Genomic DNA, 6,813 nt, shown 5'->3' with positions numbered 1-6,813 from the left:
TGCCTGGAGAGAAACCTATAGCCATGCTGACTGGTCTTATTTAAATCTGTGACCCCAGGGACCTCAGGTGGCACTTTACAGATGCCAGGGAACCACAGGAAACTTTCCCAGTCTTTGTGTTTGTCCCTTCTAGCCAATCACTTCACACCTTCTCTGTGCCTCAAGCCCATGGCACCTGCCTGTCCTCGCTCTCAGGGAACAGCATTTTCCTTGTTCACTGGGAATAGTGAGGTTAGGAAGAATTTCCCCAGACACCCCCTGCCCCCTCACCACATCTATCACTTCAAACCCATCTGCCAACAATGGGCTCCTGCTCCCCCCACTCTGCCTTCCCCCTGGGCTGGTTCTGGTCCTATTGGACCCCACATGTCCCTTCCACTGCTGTGCTTTCCATAGAGCAGGGCTGCCCTAGAAACTGACTCAATGGCTTCCATTAAGTCTGGCCAGGAAGAGGCACCGGTAGGAGGCTGAAGTGAGGTGGGAGGGAGACACAGGGTAGATCCACCTTTCCCCCTCTACCTGGATAGGTCCCTCCAGTGTCTGTGTCTCCTCTGTGAACCAGCTGCTGTAGTCCAGGCTCTGGGTAACTGACACTGCTGGTTCACTGCAGACCCAGCCATATACCATCTCTTCTCTGGGTCCCTCCATCTAGGGGCTTCCTGTTGTGGTCCAACCAGGGGTCACCTCAGCATCACTTACTTCTCTTCTCGCCTCTTCCATCATCTGTGTAACTAACTCCCTGCAACAAATTCCTACTGTTGTAAGTATATAAAGTGGTATCTGTTTTCATGGTTAAACCCTGAATGATTCAGTTCTTGTAAACCAGAAGATGTTCATCTTCTACCCTCTGGAACGGGTGTTTTACTGAAGTACCTGATTAAGTAGATCATAATATGAAGTTGTTCTAAAAAATCACTAACTTTTTAAAAATTAAATTATTATTACTATTATTATTATTATTATTATTAGAGAGAGAGCATGTCCAAGTGTGTGTTGGGGGGTGGTGAGGTTGGGAGGGATTGAGGGAGAGAGATAATCTTAAGCAGACTCCATGTTCAGTGTGGAGCCCAACTTGGGGCTGGATCTCATGACCCAGAAATCATGACACTTGATGAAATGAGCCACACAGGTGCCCCAAAAATCATTCCATTTTTTTGAATCAGTTAAAGAAATGATTAGTTATGATATCAATTGTAACCCCCATTCTTTGATGTCACTAGTAGTGGGATCAATTTCTGTCATTCTCCAGGGACATGATACATATTTTGAACCAATGACAAATGACTGGTATTGTTTCTCCTATATCCAGAACACACATATTTGAGAGGCAGGGGATGGGATTGGGAGTTGCTCGCTCACTGTTACACTGTAGGCTATACTCCCAGGATCTTTGTGTCCTGTCCCCCCAGTCACTGGCTCTTCTGGTCTAAAGGTCTTCTTCTTCTTCTTCTTCTTCTTCTTCTTTTTTTTTTTTTTTTAAGATTTATTTATTTATTTATTTATTTATTTATTTATTTACGAGAGAGAACAGTTGAGTTGGGGGAGGTAGAGAATCCCAAGCTGATTTCCCTCTGAGCATGGAGCCCAACACGGGGCTCAACCTCATGATCCTGACATTGTAACCTGAGCTGAAACCAAGAGTGAGCACCTTAACTTCGCAGGCACCCCTGGTCTAGAGATCTTAATCCATTAAGTCGCAGGGAGGGATGTCTTCCAGGGGACAGAACACTTATTAAACTGGATTCTGAGACCACCAAATGGCTCTTTGAGGTTCCTCTTCCCACTAGACCAATAGACTGAGAAGAGGGCCCCTATACTGGATGGGTGATAGATTCTGACTGGGAATTTGTCACAAAATGGGGGCAGGGAGAACGATGGCCTATACCCAGGGGATTCATGGGGATGCTTTTTTGAGCTTCTCTCTCCCGTAGTAGAAGTCATTAGGAACCAATAAGGGAAGGTTTGTTAAAGACTCAGTCCTTTGGGGATGAAAGTTTGGGTCTATCGTCCTCGGCAAAGAGCCAGCTGGAGAGTTCATTGAATGCAAGGGAGACGTGGAAAGGCTGAGTCAAAGAAGGAAGTTTAAATGTCAACAACATTATAATAACATCAAAAATGTTGACAACAGCCTTGTGACCAATTAAAGAAACAAGAACCCAAGTAGCTATGTGTATCTTTGCTAGTTATATAATAAGCAGTTATTACTTTTCCCTACTATTTTGTATGAAGACAGTGCTTGATGTTTCACTTTACAACTTGGGTCTTGAGTCCCTTGACCAGGAGGAGCTGTGTCCAGACCTGGTGGCCTTGATGGGGATTCAATGATGGATGGAACTTTGTGTCTCCCCTTTATTAGGGAGAAGATGAGGGTGTCTCCTTGTTAGATAAACTACTCCACTTCTGCATTTTCCATGAGGGGACAATGCTGTCACAGGATAGTGAAAACCAGGTAGAAATGAGAAAATGGGTGCTGGGTAGGAGATGGATACTTTTGGTCTGAAACCTGCCCTCAGAGGTGGTGAATGTGACTTAGGTGGTTCTTTAGTGAATCATTCCTACAACTTGCATAGCTCCCTCCTTTTGAATTTAACAAACAGAAAGTAGCAGATGTGATAAGGTGCAGATTTTAGGGATAAGCCTACCACTTCTGTCTTTACATCAGGGAACCCAGCTGCCATGGAAGAAGTCTGTCTGTCTTGAGACAACCATGCTAAGAGAAAGTCCAAGTTAGTCACCCAGGGAGGCCTCGAGGAGGAAAACCAAAACATCCAGCAGGAGAACCAAGGTCTCCCAGGCAGACCATGTTAGCTGGGCTCCCAGCCGGCTTCAGGCACCAGTCTACCAGCCGTACTCATGAGCCAGCTCAGTGTGACTCTTCCAGATCCTGTCCCAACGGTGACTTGCTGACTCAGCAAGTCTGACCAGGCTGTGCTGGTCAGGCTCTGCCCAAGTGAAAGAAAAATGAGCAAGTACAATGGGTGTGTTTTCATCCACAGAATTTGGGGATGGTTTGTTCTACAGCAAGAGATCACTGGAACACTCTGTTGGGCACTGTTCAGAGAAAAACTCACTCCTGGACGCGATATTGTTCAAGTAGCATTTGGCTAAGAGAAGCTATTGGCAGGAGACTGAAGGGCAGAAGGAAGGGAAAAGCCCTGAGCGGGTCTCTGGCACAGGATGCTTCTCCTCTGTGGTTCTAGCTCTTTCCATAGGGATCTTCTGTACTTCCAGTTTTGCCTGGTGAGTCCAGCCCCTGTAATCCATCACACTGGTGTCCCTTTGGTCCCACCAGCTTGGGGGTGGGAGTGGCCTTCTGCTGTTGCCGGTCATGGACTCTATGCTCCCAGCTCTCCTGGCAGCTGTGTGATTAATGTGACATTAAATCTCTCCGTGGAAAATCACTAATTTCTCTTCTCTTACTTAGATTCTGATGGATACTTCATGGGTGACAATAAACTCTCCATGCCCTCTTCTATATGCTTATTCTTTTGCTAAGCTCTTGAGGCCACATGGGAGTAAAAACACACTTTATCTCTGATCACTGACCCCTCTCGCCGATCTGATCCATCTAGGGCCTCTCTCTTGAACTCTCCACTGAGCCTCAGGGCCTTTGCACTGGCTATTCTTGCCATGTGCCCAGTGCTCTTCTCTCACATTTGTGGGGTCTGTCCTTTCACGCCTCCAATCTTCTGCTCAGACATCACCTTCTCATGGAGATTCCCCTCAGTTCCTATATAAAAAGTACCTCTGGATGGCCTGCCACTCCCAGTATCCCTTATCCTATTTCTTTCTCCTTTTCCTATAGAGCTTATCCTCCTTGAACATACTTTGTTATATTGTTATTTATCATGTTTACTTTCTATTGTGTCCTCCTTCTCTATCAGCTTCTGTGAAGGCAGAAGCTCACTGTCTCTAGTCCCTGCTTCATACCAAGTGCCTTGAAGAGGGCTAGCACGTGGTGGGTATTGAGTAAACATTTGTTAATTAAATAGCTGAAAATCTTACACAGAATCTCAAGGTCCAAATCACGGAAGGTTGAGCCCCTCTGGTGATGCAGGCAAAAATGAACTAAGATCCCAAACTGCTCATGCCTCCCAATCCTGCAATACTCTCATATCTAAGGAACCCAGCTTAAACCACAGCCACAGTGGCAGGGGCTCCTGACTGCCTCAGACTGGTTTGATGACTTACCTAGTGAGGGCTTCTAACTTGTTACTGATATGTTACAAAGTTTGCTTGACAAATACTTTCAAACACTTCTCCCCAGCTTCAGCTGGTACCATCCACAGAGAAGGTTTCCTGGGAAAATAGAAACAGAAAGAAGCAGTCCCCTTTCTTCTTATTTCTCAGAATTTTTTAATGTGCTGAATGTTGTGGAATTTCCAGGAAAGAGAGTATTTCCCAAACTTATTTGACCATTTTTCTATGGAACTTTGGTAAGATGCCCTGGGAAATGCAGAGAGCTACTGGCTGATAACAGCCTCCAACTTGTTCCTAGGATAATTTTAATCACCATAAATATTTCACTCATAACTCTTTCCTCAATTGCTAATACAGTTAGTCACTTAGCATTAATATCAAACCTTCATTCATAGGATCTTAATTATTAACCATTAATTATAAAATGATTAACTGCAGGTAAACCTTAGCCCACATTAATTACATTTCAGTCCTGAGCAGGCTCATGTGAGTTGAGCACTCCAATGGGGGTCCCACAACCTGGACCAGTCCTGGCTTTATCACAAGTGTGTGAACTGGAACCAAGTAATGAAACTCCCAAGCCTTGGTTTCTTTTTTCTTAACAGAGCTTATTTAATCCAATCTGGGTGTTTGAGCTAATAATAAGTTCCCTCAGATACAGGGCAAGAAAGGAAGGAAACATCTTTTCCCAGCCCTACCCCCAAGTAACTCTGCTGCCTTTATCTGGGTGATAGAAACTGACACACATTGTTCACTCACCGTCTGCCAGGAGTTGTCCTAATAGTTCCTGTTCCAGTGCCCACAAACACCAGTGGCAAATGTTCCAAAGATATCAAATAGTAGTGAGATGGAGACTGACCACAGATGTTTTATTCTCTGACATTTCTAGCTCCAGCATCTTCTCCGTAATAACACCTTTACATACGCAAGCACACCAAATGTGTGTGCATGTGTAGGCACATCTGTGTGTGAGAGTGTGTCAGTGTGTGTCAGGACGGAGAAATAATTATGTTGCAAGAGCTTAAAATGAGATCAAGAGACCAGGCAAGCAAGCGGAAGGAGCCAAGTGAGAGGAAAGGTTATTTTTTCCTAAGGAAGGTTGTCACGTCAGCAGCTCACAGATGTCCTCTCCTCAGCCAAAGTATTTCCATCTATAATGAGAAGCAGGTTCCCAAAGGTTGAGAGCAAGTCAACAGCCCAGAGGTAAAATGTCAGTTGGATCTGCTCCCTTGTTTAGGGATCAATCTAGAAGGGAGGCAAGAATGTTTCCTTCTCCCAACACTGCCTGGAGTCCCTGAGAAATCAGATACTAGTTTAATGTTCTCACACTCTCGGTCTGCTCCTTTCATGGGGGACAGCTAATGGCTGAGCCAGTGTCTCAGAGGAGAAACCAAGCCCTTGAATTGAGGCAGGGCAAACTTCAGTACTTCTGAGTCTCCGGTCCTCTCTGAATCCTATAAGTGACCAACCAGATGCAGCTAGGGACAAGCAACCAACCTTGTATACTTGCACTCATCTGGAGATTATGAGGGATGCTTCCAGAAATGTTAAACCGAAGGGTGTAGGTGAAATGACCTCATATAGAGACTTGCTCAAATTCCGTTTTCAAAAACCTGGTGAGGGTCTGGCCAGGGAAGAACGTAACCAAGTTTGGAGGTAAGGATAAGCTGTCTTCCCTGAGCACCAGGACTTGAGGAGAGATTCTGAGCTAAAATTCTTAAAATGTGCCATAAATCAAAGCCAGGGAAATCAATCTCAGTCTAACAGATAAGTGTAGGGTCATGAATCGGAACCCTATGCTGAATGGGAATGGAAAAAAATCTTACAAACACATTGAGGAGGTCCTTTAGGCAAGACCTGACCCTCCCACTAATTCCCCTCATGATGTTTGGCAAGTCCTTTACACAAGATGGGTTTCAGTTTGCACATTTGTAGAGAGTTGGTACGAGACAAATGTGGGTGATTCTTACATTTGTCCTCTTGTTACAAAGACAGGCATTGCTGTTTAGTCAAAGAAGTCTTTCTAGCACGCCCAGATGGTAACCTTTCTCAATGCTGGGCTCTAAGGATTCATGCCAGAGATGGGCGGGGCCTCCCTGAATCACTAATATCAAAAATTCCTTCCACAGCAAACATGATTTTGAATTCTATGAAAAACAGACTTCTTCCCATGGAAGCATCTTGGTCATTGCATTTTCCTCTCACTGTATGGTGGCCACCTCCACAGGCTTCCTTCCAGCTTCAAACTGCTACCCTGAAGGTCCTCACCATGCAGCATCCATCTCAAGATATCTGCACCTGAAGGTCACCTGTGACCTGAAGTTCTCCATGCTGAGAGCAATCTTCCTGATGAAGAATACATTATGAAGACAAAGTTAGAAGTGCTGACAGGCATCTTAATGACTAAATCTCCGCCGTTTTTAAAACCAAACACATTTTTAATTGGACTTCCTTAGAGACCACCTCCTCTGTGGTGTCTTGAGGAATGTTCTTGCCTGGCATCCTTGTGTGAAGGGCACTTCTCAAGTTTCAGTGCTAATTATCCTCTGGAGAAAAGAGGAGAGAGACCCTGGCCAGCAGCTGGTTCTGTAATCTAGGTCAACTCTCTGGAGT

The 6,813-nt window shown here is 45.0% G+C and overlaps 1 long non-coding RNA gene across 1 annotated transcript; it reads right to left on the bottom strand.

Moving 5' to 3' along the window:
* Positions 1–2,970: 2,970 nt before the first annotated feature.
* On the bottom strand, positions 2,971–5,176 carry LOC309856623. Its single transcript, XR_014307297.1, has 3 exons — positions 4,960–5,176; positions 4,192–4,299; positions 2,971–3,359 (listed from the first exon to the last, which is right to left on the bottom strand). It is a non-coding gene; the product is annotated as an uncharacterized lncRNA (long non-coding RNA).
* Positions 5,177–6,813: the final 1,637 nt, after the last annotated feature.

The sequence above is a fragment of the Mustela nivalis genome, assembly GCF_964662115.1.
Source record: "Mustela nivalis genome assembly, chromosome: 2".
Classification (NCBI taxonomy): domain Eukaryota; kingdom Metazoa; phylum Chordata; class Mammalia; order Carnivora; family Mustelidae; genus Mustela; species Mustela nivalis.
The sequence above is the reverse complement of the archived record's forward strand: the minus strand, read 5'-3'. Positions and strand labels throughout refer to the sequence as shown.